This window comes from Haliotis cracherodii, unplaced genomic scaffold, assembly GCF_022045235.1.
Source record: "Haliotis cracherodii isolate W230 unplaced genomic scaffold, xgHalCrac1.p SCAF_15, whole genome shotgun sequence".
Taxonomy (NCBI): domain Eukaryota; kingdom Metazoa; phylum Mollusca; class Gastropoda; order Lepetellida; family Haliotidae; genus Haliotis; species Haliotis cracherodii.
In genome coordinates this window covers 14,773,719-14,795,855 of record NW_027266270.1, presented here as the reverse complement: position 1 = coordinate 14,795,855, position 22,137 = coordinate 14,773,719, and the positions used below count along the sequence as shown (strand labels likewise).

General features: G+C 41.6%; 1 pseudogene; it reads right to left on the bottom strand.

Moving 5' to 3' along the window:
- Window positions 1–9,714: 9,714 nt before the first annotated feature.
- Window positions 9,715–19,507, bottom strand: LOC139461545 (uncharacterized; annotated as a pseudogene).
- Between the last annotated feature and the right edge of the window lie 2,630 nt (window positions 19,508–22,137).

The following is a 22,137-nucleotide window of genomic DNA, read 5'->3' as shown; positions in this document are numbered from 1 at the left end:
TACAGTCACTCTAAAGGGTTGTACAGTTAGTCTTACAGGGTTGTACAATCAGTCTTACAGGGTTGTACAGTCAATATTACAGTGGTGTACACTTAGTCTTACAGGGATGTACACTCAGTCTTACAGTGGTGTACATTCAGTCTTACAGGGTTGTACACTTAGCCTGACAGGGTTGTGCACTCAGTCTTACAGGGTTGTACAGTCAGTCTTACGGGGTTGCATGGTCAATATTACATGGGGTGAACAGTCAGTCTTAAGGGTTGTACAGTCAATCTAAAGGAGTTGTACAGTCAGCCTTACTGTGGTGTACAGTTAGTCTTACAGTGATGTACACTCAGCCTTAAAGGGTGTACAGTCAGTCTTACAGGGTTGTAAAGTCAATCTTACAGTGGTGTACACTTAGTCTTACAGGGATGTACACTCAGTCTTACAGGGTTGTACAGTCAATCTTACAGTGGTGTACAGTCAGTCTTACAGGGTTGTACACTTAGCCTGACAGTGGTGTACACTCACTCTTACAGAGTTGTACAGTCAGTTTTACGGGGTTGTACGGCCAGTCTTACGGGTTTGTAAAATCATTCTTAAGGAAAGTACAGTCAGTCTTACAGAGTTTTACAGTCTGTCTTACAGGGCTGTACAGTCAATCTTAAGAACTTGTATAGTCAGTCTTACAGTGGTGTACAATCAGTGTTACAGTGGTGTACATTTAGTCTTACAGGGTTGTACACTCAGTCTTGCACATGAGTGTACATTCAGTCTTACAGAGTTGTGCAGTGAGTCTTAAGGGGTGTACAGTCAGTTGATGTAAGTTAATTCAATCGTACAAGGTTACCGACAGTATTACCCGAGCGTACTGTCAGTCGTACATCAGTGATCAATCAGTTTTATAATTATGTTGAAATCAATATGGATGTACAGTCAGCCTTACATGGGTGTACAGTCAGCCTTACAGGGATGTACAGTCAGTCTAACATGAGTGTACAGTCAGTCTTACAGAGTTGCACAGACAGTCTTGCATGGGTGTACAGTCAGTCTTACATGGATGTACAGTCAACCTTGTATGGTGTAAGTCAGTCTTAAGGGGTGTACAGTCAGTCTTACAGAGTTGTACAGTCAGCCATAAGGGATATACGTCTGTCTTACAGGGGTGTACAGTCAGTCTTACAGGGGTGTACACTCAGTCTTACCGACGTTCCGATTGGTCGGGTGAAAGGTCGTTCTGACGTGGCCGTAACTGGGATGTCCAGAGAGTTTTACCAATCAGTAGCGAAAACTAAGATTTGATTTAATGAGAGAGGGGTGCCCTCATTCGACATTGCCATACGTACTTCCTAACTGATAATATTCCTTACTGTTACATTATCAGTTAGGAAGTACGTATGGCAATGTCGAATGAGGGCACCCCTCTCTCATTAAATCAAATCTTAGTTTTCGCTACTGATTGGTAAAACTCTCTGGACATCCCAGTTACGGCCACGTCAGAACGACCTTTCACCCGACCAATCGGAACGTCGGTAAGACTGAGTGTACACCCCTGTAAGACTGACTGTACACCCCTGTAAGACAGACGTATATCCCTTAAGGCTGACTGTACAACTCTGTAAGACTGACTGTACACCCCTTAAGACTGACTTACACCATACAAGGTTGACTGTACATCCATGTAAGACTGACTGTACACCCATGCAAGACTGTCTGTGCAACTCTGTAAGACTGACTGTACACTCATGTTAGACTGACTGTACATCCCTGTAAGGCTGACTGTACACCCATGTAAGGCTGACTGTACATCCATATTGATTTCAACATAATTATAAAACTGATTGATCACTGATGTACGACTGACAGTACGCTCGGGTAATACTGTCGGTAACCTTGTACGATTGAATTAACTTACATCAACTGACTGTACACCCCTTAAGACTCACTGCACAACTCTGTAAGACTGAATGTACACTCATGTGCAAGACTGAGTGTACAACCCTGTAAGACTAAATGTACACCACTGTAACACTGATTGTACACCACTGTAAGACTGACTATACAAGTTCTTAAGATTGACTGTACAGCCCTGTAAGACAGACTGTAAAACTCTGTAAGACTGACTGTACTTTCCTTAAGAATGATTTTACAAACCCGTAAGACTGGCCGTACAACCCCGTAAAACTGACTGTACAACTCTGTAAGAGTGAGTGTACACCACTGTCAGGCTAAGTGTACAACCCTGTAAGACTGACTGTACACCACTGTAAGATTGACTGTACAACCCTGTAAGACTGAGTGTACATCCCTGTAAGACTAAGTGTACACCACTGTAAGATTGACTTTACAACCCTGTAAGACTGACTGTACACCCTTTAAGGCTGAGTGTACATCACTGTAAGACTAACTGTACACCACAGTAAGGCTGACTGTACAACTCCTTTAGATTGACTGTACAACCCTTAAGACTGACTGTTCACCCCATGTAATATTGACCATGCAACCCCGTAAGACTGACTGTACAACCCTGTAAGACTGAGTGCACAACCCTGTCAGGCTAAGTGTACAACCCTGTAAGACTGAATGTACACCACTGTAAGACTGAGTGTACATCCCTGTAAGACTAAGTGTACACCACTGTAATATTGACTGTACAACCCTGTAAGACTGATTGTACAACCCTGTAAGACTAACTGTACAACCCTTTAGAGTGACTGTACACCCCTGTAAGATTGACTGTCTACCCATGTAAGACTGAGTGTACACCACTGTAAGACTGAGTGTACACCCCTGTAAGGCAGAGTGTACACCCCATGTAATATTGACCATGCAACCCTGTAAGACTGAATGTACACCACTGTAAGACAAACTGACTGTACATCCATCACAAGGGTATTTCCGGTTTGGAAAAAAAGATCCGAGACCAGGCGCCGGAACGACCCAATCAGCATGCTGCGTTTTCGACCAATCAGGAAGCAGGGTTTCAGTGCCTCTCCTACAAAACAAGAGCGAAGCCACGCACACCGTCACAGTCCGAGCACTGGAGAGATCAACCATGTCGCCTCGATGCAACTGTCTGACGTGTCAGACCAACAGTCAACAATGCCAACGAAGGAGGAAAGTCTATTCGTGGACAATAGTGGCCTACCCACGGGGTGAATCGGAGACGATCCTATCGCAGAGCCCACACTGGTTTAAGACCAAGTCTGAGGCTATGGCAGCATTACAACGAACTATTCAACACGGAATTGACGTACCCGACTGTTGGGGTGGTCCGTATTATTATCTAGTATCGAGATCAAGGAAAGAAATGTAATCAAGGAGACAATCCTTGTCCAGCTTGTTTCCAGTCTGTTTCCAACGGCCCTTTTCAGGGCCACCCATCTCACCCAAAAGAACGCTTTTCATCCTTTGCTTTGTCAACCCAAACAACAACTCGAAACAAAGAACCCACACCCTCCCCAGTCCTCTAGGAGGTACACGTCTATGCGTGACACCACCATGGTACGTCTCAAAATAAAATAAAATAAATATGTATGTATGTATGGTGGTGTACACGAGTGGCATCACGTTTGCCTGGAGACAGGAATCAAACACCACGTATGTCTATCGATCACTAACGTCTGTTTGAAGACATGGTTGACACCACGTTTGCATGGAGACACGCGTGACGCTACTTTCCCATCGCGACACGAAGTACATCACGTTAGCAAACGTCACGCATGTGTATCGATCTACACTTCTAGTAACGTGTTTGTAGTCACGCGTGGCACAACGTTTTGCATGGAGACACGCATGACACCAAGTTTGCATGGAGACACGAAGTACGTACATTACGTTTAATGGAGACACGCGTGACAGTACATATGTAGACATACACGAGTACCAACTCCTCAGCAGGGATGAGCGAGTGACAACGTCATCATCCTATGGATAAATGTTTGAAGACACGCGTGGCACCACGTTTACATGGAGAGACTTGGTACATCACGTTTGCATGGAGGCACGTAGTACAGTATGTATGCAGACACGCGTGACAGTACACATGCAAACATACACAAGTGCCAACTCCTCGGTATAAATAATAATCCTATGGATAAACGTCTGTTTGTAGTCACGCATGGCACCACGTTTGCATGGTAACATGAAGTACATGACGTTTGCATGGAGACACACGTGACAGTACGTATGTAGACCTACACGAGAGCCAACTCCTCGGTATAAATAAACGAGTGACAACGTCATAATCCTATGGATCAACGTCTGTTTGAAGACACACACATGACACTACGTTTTGCATGAAGACATAAAGTACATCACGTTTACATGGAGGTAACGTAGTACAGTATGTGTGTTTGAAGACACGAAGTACACCACGTCTGTTTGCAGACACGCGTGACAGTACACATGCAAACATACACAAGTGCCAACTCCTCGGTATAAATAATAATCCTATGGATAAACGTCTGTTTGTAGTCACGCATGACACCACGTTTGCATGGAAACACGTAGTACATGACGTTTGCATGGAAACACAAATGGTAACAGAAATGTAGACATACACGAGTGCCAACTCCTCGGCATGGATGAACGAATGGCAACGTCATCATCCTAAGGATAAACGTATGTTTGTAGTCACGCGTGACACCACGTTTGCATGGTAACAGGAAGTTCATGACGTTTGCATGGAGACACACGTGACAGAACGTATGTAGACCTACACGAGAGCCAACTCGATCCTCGGTATAAATAAACGAGTGACAACGTCATAATCCTGTGGATCAACGTCTGTTTGAAGACACACACATGACACTACGTTCTGCATGAAGACATGAAGTACATCACGTTTACATGGAGAGACGTAGTACACCATGTGTGTTTGAAGACATGAAGTACATCACGTGTGCATGGAGACACGCGTGAGAGTACGCATGTCTACATACACGAGTGCTAGCACCTCGGTATAAATGAACGATCGAGTGACAACGTCATCATCCTATGGATAAACGTGTGTTTGTCGTCACGCGTGGCACCATGCTTGCATGGAGACACGAATGACAGTACGCGTACATGAAGACACGCGTGACAGTACGCATGCCAACCTACACGAGTGCCAGCACCTCGGCATAAATGAACGAATGACAACGTCATCAACCTAAGGATAAACATGTGTTTGTAGTCACGCGTGTCACCGCGTTTGCATGGCAACACGAAGTACATGACGTGTACATGAAGACACGCGTAACAGTACACATGTCAACCTACACGAGAGCCAACTCCTCGGTATAATTCATAGTAATAATCACCCCATGGATCAACGTCAACGTCTTTTTGTCGTCACGCGTGGCACCCTGTTTGCATGGAGACACGAATGACAGTACGTAGGCATATACTTACATCACGTTCATGTCTGTGCCTGTCATTTCACCTTTAGAATTCAGCCAACACCTTTAGCACCTTTAAATTCGCCACTCACCGACTTTTAACTTGGACGAACGGCTTTCATAGTGGCTACAATACACGGTCGCCTTGTGGAACGAAACCTTACACCTCAAAGTTGACAAACACATCACCATACCCGATGACATGATTTGTGAAATGTTGTTGCAAGATCCTTCGCCGATATGACGTCAACCTAGCAACAAAGTGGCAGAGTCGTCGACTGTGTATGATAAGCTCGTCTCAGTGAGCTATCATCTCCACATGAAATCGCCACACACCCACAAAACAAAACAAAACAAAGAACCCGACTCCCCTCCCACCTCCTCCCTGCCTTCACCACGTCTATGTTTAGAACAACAACAACTACAACAAAAGATGTTTGACGCGCTTCTTTCCATGTCGATCCCGTTCACCTTTGACGTGCACTTCTCCGGGTTTTCCCCTCCTCCCCGGAAACGGAGGCGACGCCATCTTGGAGGCGCACGACACCGGACACGGACGTGCCGCCATCTTGGAGGCGCTCGCCACCGGACACGGAAGCGACGCCCTCTTGGAGGCGCACGCCACCGGACACGGAAGCGACGCCCTCTTGGAGGCGCACGCCACCGGAAACGGAAGCGACGCCATCTTGGATGCGCACGCGCAGAGTCCCATCATGCACTGCGCAGGTCACGTGACCGGAAGTGACGTCACAGAGGATGTGCCGCCATCTTGGTTCCAGAATCCTGAGTGGTTCCATAATCCTGAGGGGGTTCTATACCGAGGTACTTAACTACTTCCATGCAGATAGCAAAGATACTGTCCCCAGTATGGTGATCTACCTTCAGTTGTTGGAGATCATAGCCTGTTTTTATAATGTATTGTTATGTATCGTAATATCAATTGGCGCACCTTTAGAATACAGTACCACAACTTCTCGTGAGGACGATCTCTGCCGTAGGTCACATGTCTCAAGACAAGCAACCAGTTTCAGTGAGAATCCGTCGGACGCGAACTCGCGACCTTCGGATTGATAGCCTGACAGCTAACCGACTGAGCTACGTCCACACTGTTAAACTTAGTGCAAATTTACCTAGTCATGCCTATGACGTTACGGAACTGAACGAAAAGGGTCGAATAGGTGACGGACACTTACGAAGGTTACGGGAAGGCATGGTGTCTCGTGACTTTAGTCTATGGACACTTACGAATGATCCCGATGCCATTTGGCACACTCGTCCCATTCCGTAATCTACAAGATACCGGATGGTGAGGAATGAGCCGATATGCCGCGAACTGAAAACGGCTCCAGGCGTCAGACGTCGACTTTATTCGTCTAAAGTATTAATAATCTTAAACCTTTGATAGTCACGATATGGCTGAAATATTGCCGATGTGACTCAAAACTTAACTCACTCACTCTTAACTCACTCGCCTACATATGCCGCTAGGGATACCATGCCATCAATGTGCAGGCGATATGCGACAGCTCTCTCAAGTAAGATGTACAGTAGATCCCTCATTTTACAATAAAGATATATTATGTATATTTTGTCGATATCAATCAATTAACGGCAATCTACTTTCAAAGAATAGAGGTAACTGGGCCGTGGTCCGCAAACTACGCTGTACTGTTTACATAAGCAACGACCTTCACCTACAAGCGAGTCGAAACTACTTTCCTGTCAAATGAAACCAGCGTAATTCATTTTACAATAGCTTCATTCAATCTTTTGTTTTCTTATCTACATGTATGTTGCCTCATATTTAATTACCATTTTTACAACAATATCTTCAGGAGTATTTTCTGAGTGTTACTAGAGCTCATTAATTTCAAGATACATGTTATGTAATTTTGTTTCTTTTAACAAACATTGTACTTTTAATTATTTAGTGTGTGTGTGGTCTTCATGGGACTGATTTGACATGTCAAAAAGTTGTGATTACGTATATTAATTTACAATGTATTCAAAATGTAATAATATGAATGTGAATGTAATGAAAGTTAGCAAATCCGAAAGAATTAAATGGTCTGATAATAATAGATTAATCATAATATATATTAGTTCAAAAATATTTTCATTGCTTTAATGGAAACCAAACATCTGTTTTAAGTGGAATTGTTTCCTATTACAGCTTTACCAGCGTGGTGGCAAAATGGCCAGGTTCGACTCAGGATTCTCTGATTTGGAGTAGGAGTCAAATTGTAATGAGGATAGAAGAAACTGCACCTGATGGTTGGCTACTTGGTGACTCAGGGTAAACCAGTTTAACCTTATCCATAATGCACTAAATATAGGTACGGTCTTGAGTTTTGAAACTAGAACTGTTGTGAAGGAAAGTACCACGTTTGTGTAACTATCATTAATATTTCTGATATTGCTATGTAAGGAATTAATATCCTACATCTGTAAAGAAATGTTATTTGGAGTCTACTATTTGTACACATATGTATGCAGACCTTGAATGCTAACCCCCTTAGCAGATCCTCAGACGAAGCCTGAACAAAAGTACAATGCAGCCCATATCAGGTTGGTTAGTTGGTTGGTTTGTTGTTTAACGCCGCACCCAGCAATATTCCAGCTATATGATGGCGGTCTGTAAAATAATCGAGTCTGAACCAGACAATCCAGTGATTGACATCATGAGCATCGATCAAATCAATTGGGATCGATTACATGCATCAACCAAGTCAGTGAGCCTGACCACCCATCCCGTTAGTCGCCTTTTACGACAAGCATAGTCACCTTTTAGGGCAAGCATGGGTTGTTGAAGACCTATTCTACCCCGGAATCTTCACAGGTCGCCCATATCAGGACAAGAAACACTGTTGAAAGGGCCTTTGGAGTGCTAAACTCTAGATTCAGGTATAATATCAAAATTACATGTGTCTAGTTTCAGAAATGTAATGGACAAACGGATCAGGAACTGGTCAGTTATTACAGAGAACAGAGAGAGTATAGACTAACAATAACATAAAATGTCTTTCTTTACATTTTGGTGGGAAGGTATGTCCAACATGTTATGCAAACTTAATTGTGAATTATCCATGGTTCCCTTCAGGAATAAGAACATTTAAGTGCTTCTTTGTTTGATATTTCACTTTTCTGTCAGATATTTCATGTTTGTGTACCTGTAATTAGACAATATAAAAAATAGATGACCAAACTGCACCAAAACAGTTCTCTGACCTTTAAAGTTAAAAGTTAAATCTTAAAATATTCAAAATGATTTAACCTGATTATTACTTTTAAAGTTTTATAGTCATCTGAAGATAAATATGAACAGCTATGAACAGGAAAGCATACAAATAATTAAGTATATGATACTATGCATGGTTCTGCACTATGACACATATATAAACCAGTGAATTTCATTCATGTTTGATCTGCAAATAAACAATGAAATAAGTTTTCATTTCAACTTGTTTAAATTTAAATTATACCATTTCTTTTTATTTGCTAAAAATATAATTTATGAAGTTTCGAATTGGCTATAAGATATGTGTTTGAAAATTATCAGAAATGATATTGTATGAACATTATGTTAATGCTGTAATTGTTGAAATTAATTCATAATTTGTAACAAATCCATGAACTTGATAATATGACATTTTCAGATGTCTCCATAAGTCCACCGGATGTTTATGGTTTATTTCCACAAAATGTGTAGCTGTAATTATGGCTACTTTCAAGCTGCACAACTTCTGCATCGACAACAAGGTTGCACCACCACCAGACGAAGCAGTGGTTGATCATGTTGATGAAGAAAACAATCCTGTAGTCAGACAGTGTTAGGATGGGTGTGGGACGAGGAGTAAGCTGATTACTGAAAGATTTACATAGGCTGTAAGTAAACAACGCAATTAGCAACAATTGAATACACATGTATTTATTTCAATTACAGCTAAACATTTTTGGTTTGGTTTGTTGTTTAACGCCGCACTCAGCAATATTCCAGCTATATGACGGCGCTCTGTAAATAATTGAGGCTGGACAAGACAATCCAGTGATTAATATCATGCGCATCGATCCACGCAATTGGGATCGGTGACATGCTTAAACCAAGTCAGCGAGCCTGACCACCCATCCCGTTAGTCGCCTTTTACGACAAGCATAGTCACCTTTTGCGGCAAGTATGGGTTGCTGAAGACCTATTCTACCCCGGAATCTTCACGGGTCCAGCTGGACATATGTGTATTGGCAGGAACATAACAGGGTTGTATTCAAAGCTTTGGTGTGTGCTACAGGTAATTACATCAAGACAGATAAACATTAAACTGTCTCTATACACAATGTGTATTAATCTCACTTAAGATTTCACCTTTAAACACCAGTCAGATATATCAGCTTGGGTGCTGGCACGGTTAAGAGGACAACAAAAAAGTTGATGACTGGGGACAAAGTTGATGACTGGGGACAAAGTATTTGGAGATATATTTCCTTGATTCATTAAAAGATGTTGCAAAAGTTCAAATTTGGATTTATCCAGGTCAAGCCTTTCTCTCTGCACAACAAAGTGCTCCTCTGATATGCTGAGCATCCTCTTTTGCACATCTATCAGCTCTATGAGGGCATCTGCTTTTGCTGTCTCAACATCAATTATTGAAGCAATGTGCTTCGGTGGCTGTTATGAATTTTCTGTAAAAATTGTTAGAAAATTCAATGTATCATGTTTATTACATTATCATGATCAGTAGTAATCAGTGATGAAAATAATACATTTTATTAAAATAAAAGAATATCATACAGGAAATTAGTAGTTAAAAACCAATATGACTCCTCAAAACATTGCTTTGAAATAATATTGGCATGATTATGAAAGAGTGTACAGAATATATATAATAATCTCATACCATATCTTCTTTGTCTGGATCTGTTCATCTTGATATCCTTACCTGTAACAATCAAGAGATAAGTAAATTATCCACTTATTATCAGCTTGATTTGATATATGGAATCATCAGGTGATTGGATACTAAGTATGTTGGTTGGTTGGTCGGTTTGTTGTTTTACGCCGCACTCAGCAATATTCCAGCTATATGACGGCGATCTATAAATAATCGAGTCTGGACCAGATAATCCAGTGATTAATATCATGAGCATCGATCCACGCAATTGGGATCGATGACATGCATCAACCAAGTCAGCGAGCTTGACCACCCGATCCCGTTAGTCGCCTTTTACGACAAGCATAGTCGCCTTATACGGCAAGCATGGGTTGCTGAAGACCTATTCTACCCCGGATCTTCACGGGTCGGATATTAAAGGATTCTTAAAAAGGTTTTTACACATGCTTTATATTCACTATTAATGAATACTTAGGTATATATGTTACACACTCAAGGCAGTTTGAAACAGTAACACTTCGTTATAAAGCTTGAATTTGCAATCTAAAACGGACGATCATCGAAAGCATTTGGTGATTACGTAAGATAATGAGGCAGCCAGTCACGTGATCGTGTGACGTCATACCGAACATTTGTAGCATCAAAACACACGGTGCCGCACGGAATCGCTCTCGGAAATCTACTTTTATCTTCACCAAGAATTCGACCCACAAGGTCAAAAATGGATTTGGAAGGTCTACCCCATACAGATATATACTGACATAGAAGTACAACCTTTTCAATTTGAACCTATTTCTGGCAGCAAGAACGACCAGAATACTGACGACGATTCCAGCAGTTCACAAGAAAACAGTTTTGAATAGGCCTAACAGACTGGTATGCTAGTAATTAGCGTGCCATATATTCAGGAAAACAGATTTAATATGGAATCAATCTTTCAGCCGTCACGGTAAAATGTGTAGTCACAATTACCGCAATGTTAGACCAATAATAATATGCGAAGCCACGCCTATATATGTGTCAGTAAATGCTCAAATCGCGAGTTACAAGTAAATCGTTTCAATATAATATGTCAGACTTTTCACCTTAATTATTAAATGTGTTATAAAACTTCTTCTGGCTAAATATACCCAACAGAAGGATCGAATATGGGGATCAACCTTTCTGTGAAATACCATTACGTTCGTCAGTCAATACACGTACACTAGCACAGTACCCTCAATTCGTTAGTGTAACATTATCAATGTTGCCGGTGCATCGAAGTTCAAAGTTTCGAAGTTTATTTGCATACTACTTTTGAACATAATGTTAAAAAATTGATCGATTAATACAATGTCTAGACTAACACCACAAAGACATGTTGGATTAATAACAGAAGTGAAGTAGCCATAAACTATGTTTGTCTGTTTAACGACACACTCAGCAATATTCCAGATATAAAACGGCAGTCAGTAGATAGTCGAGTCTGCACCAGACAATTCAGTGATTGACATCATGGGCATCGATCCATGCAGCTGGGATACGATGACATGCATCAACCAAGTCAGCTAGCCTGACCACCAGATCACGTTAGTCGCCTCTTACGACAAGCATAGTCACCTAATATGGCAAGCATGGGTTGCTGAAGACCTGTTCTCACACGCAATGAATTATGACATGTGAACATAATTATTCCGGTATGGTAACAATATTATACGCTTTCAAGTCGCCGATTAAGAACACTAGTCATGTACATTGCTCATTCCTAGATCCGAACAAAATCTTTCAATTTAAAGAACGTATCGCTATGTGGCATACCGCCGATTTACAGGATGGATCCATGGAAGGCTAAGAAAACATGATCGTCGTCCTATACCTTCAGGTGTGGTGACTGCAATTAGGGAATACTTTCCATCTGAAGAAGTGGCAGGGTTCAAGTACTATAGACCTTCTTAATACATCAGACACATATGATTTCAGTTCTTTCACCAGGATTGGTGTTGGGGAAGTAATATGGATTGTTTCCTCAGCCTTATCTTCCTCTATGTCCATGTCCTCTTCAAACACAATCTCGCTCCTTTGCACAGGTCACACTGTACAACCACGGTCTTGGTCAGTGGTCTTGCCTGAATGCATCTTGTGATTCTTCGGACGGGTAATGTCTGAATCCGTCTTGTGCGAAGATGTATTTTTGCCTTTGGGAACTGCCACTGTAAATAAAACAAATATCAAAATCATTTAACATAAATCAACTAGGATAAACCAGGTCAGACCTATGGACATTATCTCTCGATGTTACTTATAACTATATATTAGATATCCTTAATCATAAATCTCATTATATCCCTTCCACTATTCACGCTATTACATGTCCATTCGATTGCGATAATTTCCCTGGACCAACTGGACATGATGGCTTTGATTAACAGGATTATGTCAGCAGGATTTTGTCCAATCAAAAGTATAACATGTCGTTTCTTTCGCCAACCTTGATTTGTCTCCAGATATGTATACATGTGCAACAGCTCAGAGTGTGTAGGAAGCCATATATCATATTGAGTTGATACAGAGTATTTATCATAACAGAATGGCCTGAATTATTGGAAGAAGGTATCCCTCAATCAATCTATAGTATTTTCTGTCACATTTGTCTAAAATGATTATCTAAATATCACAATGAAAGCTAAAATAGTTACAATTACGGAATTAATTAATCAAGTTTGATTCTGAGCAGAATCAATATATGAAATGTTAGAATAAATCACTTACATGACACCTGACCCTCGAAATGGTGTTTCCCACTACCAGACTCAACACAAGTTTGAACAGGCTCGAATGTCCTGCTGAATGTCTGTACCTCCGGACTGTCCACCATCTTGTGTTGCTTTGAAACTATCATATGCTTCTTTCAGATCCTAAAACGGGAAAATAATTAATTTAGATTTTATTTCACATTCTAGATCTAATTAATTTTACAAAATATAAATTATATAAATCGTAGACAATTATGACAATTCTGATTTTTTCTTAAACTAAGTAACCTTGCGACTAGTGTATGTAGGAGGAATGCCCAATCCCTCATGGGTGACAAGGCATACTGCCAAAACCTACGAGATGCGCGAAAACAGTGACATATTTACAGCTAAAAACAAAGTACAGTCAAATCGATCTACACCCTACAACTCTGGTAAATGAAAACTGCGAGAGATACAAACGAGCATGTAATATCATACGACTCAATATTGTGAATCACGTTCTTATCTACTTCACTCACTTCTATTTGTTCTAACCGTCGTCGCTTCTGAAAAGCCCCCCTCTCGGTGAACGTGGCACTTTTGGTAATATTCTTGCTCGTGCCGTCGATAGCCAGGGGAATGTCCGGTGCGGCATGCTTAAAAAGCTTGGGTTTAGCTTTCGTGTAGCCATACTGTGCCATGAACTCGAGATCCCTTTCATAATTCTTCTTCGAGAAATGTAAGGAGCACAACGTGCTGTGTTTGCTTATGTCTTTGAGTTTGACATCAGCACAGCTTTCTTCTTGGTAGATCGCGGGGAAATCCATGGAAACGAAGGCCTGAAGTATTCGTAGCACTCGAAGTGCACCCGAATGCGAGACAATACAGCATATTGTCACTACAACTTCATTCAAAATATAGCGCTTAGCGTCACTTTTCAGTCGATAGCCGAGCGTAAACACGAACGATCAACACATAGCCGACTGTCTGGTATGACGTCACAGCCACAGGAGGCTGACCGCTAAATAAAAAACTATGCATATGAGTGGGCGGAGCCAAAGTGTTTTGGAGCATAATTATACTAATTACGAATTATTTTCAAAAATCGGCTATGCAGATTTGGTATAATTTCATGTTTGAATGGTATTCTGTAAGAAAAATGCTGTTCGTAGCCTTTTTAATAATCCTTTAAGTATGATTGTATATTGTTGATTTTTTATTTAAAATAGGCTATTATTTAAACTTTTAACATTTGTGACTGAAGTGTGACTTGTCCAATCTACTCTCATTTCTGCTGATTCCACAGGTTGACTCATTGATGAAGCCTCATCACTGCCAGTGTTCCCAGACATTAATATAGGACCTGCAAGTTTGATGAAATTAGGTTCCATCAATACACACGGTAATTTAACATATCTGAGATTGTTAAACTGTAATTAATTGACATCATGAAAAAGTCAATTTTAACTCTGATAATGGTGAGGACTATAACGAAACATTTTAACTCCATGGATTATATACTTCCCTAGGGCAATCTCGTGACACTGCAGCAGGAGCCGACAACATCCACTATCAGCTCCTGAAACAGGTGCTCGATTCATGGTTTGAAACGTTACTTAGTATATTCGAGGAAATATGGACAACCGGATATTTCCCTTCTTCATTGCACAATGCTGTTATTATTCCTATTCCAAAGCCAGGACGGCATTGATGGTTCACTTTTTGTGGACGATTTCAACATTTCTTGTCGTGGTAAGAATATGAATACAATAGAAAGACAGCTACAGCTCTGTCTTAACAAAATTCAAAAATGGGCAAACAAACGAAAACAGCTTTAAATTTTCTAAATCCAAAACGAACTGTATTCACTTTTGTCATAAATACAAACCTCACAAGAATCCAAATTTATTTTTCGATGGTACTCCTATCATGGTAGTAGAGGAGGCCGAATTCCTGGGCCTCATATTTGACTGATCTCACATTCTTACCACACATTAAATATCCCAAGTCAAAGTACCTGAAGGCTCTCGACTTGTTAAAAGTCGTTTCAAATTCTGCGTGGGGAGGGGATCAGACCACTCTCCTTCACTTGTACAGATCGTTAATACGCTCCAAACACGACAATGGTTCCACTGTCTATGGTTGAGCCTGCAAAGCAATTTAGAAAAATGGGACACTATACACTATCATGGTCGAAGACTCTGGACAGCTGGTTAGTGAAGACAGATGAACCTTCACTCGTGTTTTCCACCCTCCATATGAAAACCTGTTTCAAAATCTATCAAACCTCGTTCCAGCACTTGGAATCAGAATTCAACCACACATCACTGCAGCTAAAAAAGATATTAATATTATATCACCTCACCGTCTTCTGGCTTCTCCTCCCTGGCAGATGGTGAAGCCTGAAGTAGACCTCACTCTAACCAATCTAAAAAGGTCGGATACCAATCCTTTGGTATATCAACAATCATATAACCAATTACGCTCCAAATATAATTCTCACAGGTCCATTTTTACAGACGGGTCCAAGGATGGTGGCAAAGTTGCAAGTGCCACCATCACTGGATCCAGAAATGTATCCTCAAGAATCCCAGATTTTAGTTCAATTTTTATTATTGAGGCCAAAGCTATCGTAACAGCTTTGACCTGTATTCAACAACAAAACCAATCTCAAATTTTCATCATCTTCTCTGATTTGTTATCTTGCCTTCAGGCACTTAAAAGTGTCTCACCATATCACCCTATTATCCTTGACATTTTAGAACTCTATAATGATCTTTCCACAGGCCACTGTGACATCGTCTTTTGCTGGCTACCAAGTCATGTCGGCATAACAGGTAACTCAAAAGCCGATGCTGCAGCTCTTGACAAACCGTTATCTCCACTTCTTATTATCCCGTACAGTGATTTCAAACCAAACATCAAATCCTATACTCAGGATCTCACGCAAAAGAGGTGGGACACCCAAGCAGGAAGCAATAAACTACACGAATTGAAACCAACAATCGGTCATACCTTCTTAGGTTGTCAGTCAAGACATGACGATGTCGTATTGGCCACAGTCGGTTTACACACGAACATCTGCTTAAGACAGATGAGGACGAACCTCCTAAGTGTATCTCTTGTGATGAAAGGTTCACCGTCAAGCATATATTGCTTGACTGTGTGGACTTTGCAATCGCAAGGGATTCACATTATCAAAGTGTAAATCTAAAAGAGCCAACTCATTGATGAGCTTTTTTTTAATATTGGCTAGCATTGTGCACAGCCATCAGTGGCTAAAGTGATGACATAAATGCTGCTGGGGTATCATGCAGGACAGAGGTTCTGTAAGTCCCCAGGATCCATACCGAGGTGGCCTAGCTTTGGTTACTGGTGGCCTATAGCCCATGTTTTAAAACTGTGTATATAATATTGTTATGCTCAAATTGTATCATATTTCATGAATTGTTTCTACACATAGTATGCTAAAATATGTTTTACAGCTTGTTTTTATACAAAACTTTGCATATATGACTGAATTGAAAATATATTAACTTGTTCTCGTCGCTGTATGGCTGAGATAATGCCGATGACGTTAAATTTTTACTCACTCACATCATGAATAACTGCACATTGAATGATTTTTTAAGAAGTATTAAATAAGTGTACCAGGTGTTTCAAGGGTCTGTGTCTCTTCACTTGTGATGATTATATCAAAGGAATCCACTGTTGCAAGGTCACCTTCATTCAATGCGTGGAGTGTAGGGAAAGCTGAAAATGTTATGAGTTCTTAAGAAATATTCATCTATGTCCATGTGAATCAAAACGATTACCAGTGTTTATTTTAGTACTCAGTGTTGGAAAATACATCCAGTTCAATGAAATTATTCTATTAACATGACAGTTGTTTTGTATTTTAAATATATAGTGAAAATAATTGAAAAAGAACCCACTCACTTTCACCAACCTCAGACTCCAACCCACCAGCTATTCCTTCAATTTGACATTGTGGAATCAGTGATACAACCTACAAAGAGAAATATTCAAGCTATATACACTTGGGGGGAAGAATTGAATAAATAAATGTTGTTGTGAGTGGACACTTTCATAATTAACTTTCCTATTCAGATAGCCTTGAAATACAACCCTCTAAAGGAAATTCAAATTTTATAACATACTTTGAATTCCAGATCTGGCTAAGGTGATGGTGCTGGAACGCCTCCTGTTTTGGACGATTCTTTGAGGACATCCTTGGCCTTCTTTTTACTTGAGATCTGTAAATAATTTAATCAGATGATGTTCACAGTGATAATTGTAAATGGGCCATTTTATAACATATGCGATTCATATCGTACATAAACTGGTGATTGTTAACATTTCCCCAATTGATTGCCATGTTTATTTACCAATTGTAATTGTAAACCAAAACACTTGATTTTAATTGACAAAATTACAACCAATTTGTCTTTTAAAGGAACACCACAACAATGTAGTTAAATACTTACAAATAGATGTGCACACACCAATAAATTCTAGCAATGGAATATATCTAAAACGTACTTGTAATCATTCCACTTTTACCCAGTTGAGCCCCTGTTCTCTCAACAGACGGGCAGGCATTTACTCTGTAAGAGATTGACAAAAAATGAACACATGCAGCAAACATATTTAATTTAGACAACAATATTGAATTTTCCAGATTATTATCCATGTGCAGACATATAAGTCTGGAAGGTAATTTAAGGTACCGACGTTTACTACAATATCTGAAAAACTATCGGACCTACTCCAGTCAAAGTTGGTATGAGATTATTAAACAGTCATACATAACTTGATATTACATTTAAAGACAATCGGTGCATGAATATAAAAAATCTGTCTATATAGCTATCACTATATTTCATCAACAACCAGACCTGTTCGTCACGGGTGGAACGAGCATTCATTGAAACAGCCATCTGCATAATGCTACACCTGCGTCACAGGGCCATATGACACAGTTGAACCAATCAACTCATCTGGAAAGGGTGCACGGGAACCACGCACGCTGAGACGCCCAACGCGAACACTGTATTCGTGCGTGCGTGATGCACGTGCAGCATAGCATGATCACAGGTTTTAGTTTGTTGTTTAACGCCGCACTCAGCAACATTCCAGCTATATGACGGCGGTCTGTAAATAATCGAGTCTGGACCAGACAATCAAGTGATTGACATCATGAGCATTGATCCACGCAATTGGGATCGATGACATGATCACATGTATCTGATCTGTGGTTTAACATTCATTCTTGTAATTTCATATGAGGGCTAGCCAGGTTATGAATAGGCAGTAAATCTATATATGTTCACATTTGAACTATATTTCTAAAACCAAAAATATAACTTCAACAAAGTTTTGTCATTTTATTTATAGCTGTGACTGTTGGAAAAAGCAAACCATCAAATATTGACTTTCTCAAAGAAGCAAACAGAACTGGGTAGTGTGCTTGCAGATGGACTGGATGTTAATGGTAAACATTATAAAATACAATTGAAGTGTATCATATGTGATGCACCTGCCAGGTCCTTTGGTCAGTGCACAACGCAATACTCTGGATACTATGGATGTGATAGGTGCAATCAAAGAGGCCAGTAAATTGGCAGGATCGCCTATCCAAGCACCGAAAATTTAGTTCTAAGGTCTAATCACTCTTTTCACAATGCTGATCAAGAGGAGCACCACTTGTCCACATGCTTCAAGTTTGTGTGGGGATTACCAAGAAGTTACTCACAACATGGATGCGTGGACCACGAGGAAGTCATAAATTATCTGCTGGACAAATTGCCTAGATCAGTGAAAAGTTGATTTATCACAGACAATTTATTCCACGTGAATTTGCAAGGAAGCTAAGGAAAGTGGTAGAGGTAGACAGGTGAAAGACCACAGACAATTTCTGTTATTTTCAGGACAATTTGTGTTCAAACATTTTCTTCAAGATAATCTGTAGCAGCACTTCATGTGCCAGTGTGTTGCACATTTTAGTGAAGGAAAGGTTTGCTTCCAGATATGCCGACTATGCACGCCGTCGCCTACATTATATAATCGCCAAATGCCGAGAACTGCATGGAAGAGAAGTTTTAATCTATTACATGAACATGCTCTTCTCCTTCTCAAGAATGAAGTGAAGTACAGAACTTTGGCCAGCTCGGTCAACCACACACACACATCAAGTCGCGTGGTGGGGCCTCGAAACACGATCTCACGGCTGGGACCATACCCTTCTTCTCTCCATGGACAGTGTTCGCACAAGTCCTTGCTCACTTCACTGATGCACCGTCGACATCCAAACTGCACCACGCACACAAATTTGGAATGTGTTCCCCGTGTCTTGCATGCATTCAAAATCGTAGAAGAGGTATTGCACATTGTCTCGTAGGTGTTGTTGTTCCTCTCCCTCCCCCTCCTCATCCTCGTTTTCTTCATGGAGAGGCGTTATGTAACAGCGATGGTCTGGGGTCATGGGTTCTCGGCACACCAAGCAGGGATGTTCTTCATCTGAGCACTCGTGGTGAGCCATGGGTGTCTCCAAGACCAACTGAAAACAGGTCGGACACCTGTGAATCGATTGACAGGCGCTGGGTTTTCCCTCTGACAGTGACTGGAGATGTTGGGTGTAACACTGTTGATTTGGGAACCAACGTTGACATGTCAAGCAAGGGATCCCGTGCCCTTCCTTGGGTCCGCAATAGCTAGAGTGGAGGCAGCGGTGACAGTGGTATTGCTTGGTGCAGGGGTGTTTTTCGGGATGGTCGTAAGGGTGTTCGCAGTGTTCGCAGTAATGGTTAGACCCATAAAAAGCTGGCATGGAAGTGATGAAAACGTAGTGCTGATCATGATGATATAAATGCAGCACGGTGGCGTGGGGTGGAGCCTCATCACACTTGTACAACAGTCTCTGGTGCACCTCTTGACTGTAGACTTTCAGTTGATAATTCAGGTGGGTCAAGGCCCGTACCACCACGCGTGCGAGGTCGTCCAGGCCTTGACAGGGGCCTTCAGGCAGGCCAAGGCGTCAAAACAAGCCCCGTGCCCGTATGCCTTCAACGTCGACCCGATCCGTTTTCGTTAGTCTCTTTCGCTGGGTTTCCCATTCCGGGGTCAGAGGGTGGGGCTTCTGGGCACAATGCTTAGCCACCACCAGGGCCCGTGCCAAACAGGATTGATCTTCATTCTTGGTCCGTACAATGCAATGTTTGCATGTTAAAAAAAGCTTCGAGTCCAATCACGTTTTTCAGCCGGGGAGCACCACTGCCCGATCCTAGCCAGTCGGGATCTGCTACATGTACTAAAGTCACAACCATGGTGGCATCGATGTTCAGGTCTTTGTTGGACTGTTGGACTATTTCCACGGCATGTAAAATATTTAGCCCTTGGAGATCTTCAAAGCGACGAAAGGGAATCCGTATGGGAGTGTTCAAAGTGGGATGATCGATACCTAGACCAATACGATCTCCCTTCTGACCTGACATCTGTTGATAAAAGTCATCAATCACTCTGTCAAATAAAGCTGGCAGTTCCATGGGAACGCGGTCCGGTGGTACGGTGTCCAAGCAGTCTGGGTTGAAAGTCAAACGATACGTATGATTAACAGTTCTTAACCGTCTGGAGCGGTGGTGTCTTTCCTCTCCAAACGATAGGGAGTACTTTGGTTGCTCGTCATGATAGTGATGCGTGTCTGATGAACGTTTGTACTCTCAAGATGCACTGAACGTCTGACTGATTTATGGACAACCCTTCCCCTAAACAGGATCGAAATCGGACCAATCCGAAGCCTGGGTTGTCGACCAATCAGAAGACAGCACCCGAGCCGAGTTGTCCTTCTCTCCCATGGTAAAATCCATTTCCTATGGAAAAGAAACACAAGGGTCGGGTCGTTTTAGAAAACCGAGGTGCAGGCCAGGCACTGGAACGAACCAATCAGTGCGTTGCGTTTTGGACCAACCAGGAAGCAGCTATTTTCCATCCGGTTCTTCTCCTATAAAACAAATGTGGATTCGAGCTGATCAGTGTCACTTGTAAAATTTATTTTATAAAATCAAGAATGGCTGAAACAAAAAAGAGTGGTACGACGACTCGTGGCGGAGATGTGGTGATGGATAGTGCAGATACTCGTTGATGTTGGAGTAAGAGTACGGATGCTGAGGATGCGTTGTCACCGCTCAGTAACACACCATCACCCTATTATCTACGTTTTGAAAGAAGGCTCGCTTCGTTTGAGACGTGGCCTACGCAAATGAATCAGAATGCTGAAGAGATGGCCCATGCGGGCTTTGCCTACACAGGGGGTGCCGATGGCGTGTACTGTTTCCAATGTGGGGTGCGGCTGAGACGATGGGCGCCGCACGACGATCCCTGGGTGGAACACCACAGGTGGTCCCCACAATGTAACTGCCTCAGACTAACCGGTCTGGTGAAACACAAGAAGCTACAGCTACACTATCTGTGTGAGGAGACTGTAAATCAGAAGAACAGGAATGACGTAGCACGGCCGGATGCCTAGGAGGACGTTTCTCGTGTCCTGCGTTCCTGTCCAAGTTCCCGTTCAAGTTAAAGTATTATTTGATTTTATTTGTTGGACCCACAAGTGGTGCCACGTAGGGCACCCAGATAACATACCCAGATGGCTACAAGTACTGCTTCGACGATCCTTGTCTTGTCATAAAGCTTGGACATGATGATTCTTCTTGGACAGCAGCAGAAAAGGTTTTTTCTTTCCCAAAACGGCCCTTTTCAGGGCCACCCATCACACCCAAAAGACAACTTTCATCCTTTGCTTTGCCAACCCAACAATCCATAACAAAGAACCCACACCCTCCCCTAAGTCTCTTGGAGGCATACGTGTACACGTGACACCACCATGGTACGTCTCAAAATAAAATAAATAGATATAAATATATTTAAATATATAAATAGAGACACGCATTACACCACGTCAAACATCACGTGTACATGAAAACACGTGTCACAGTACGTCTGTAGACCTACACGGGCGTCAACACCTCGGTATCATTAAATAATAATAATAATTTGAAGACATACACACATGGCACTACGTTTGCATGGCAACACGCAGAGTACATGACGTTCACATCGCGATACGAAGTACATCACGTGTGCAAACGTCACGCATGTGTATTGATCTTTCTC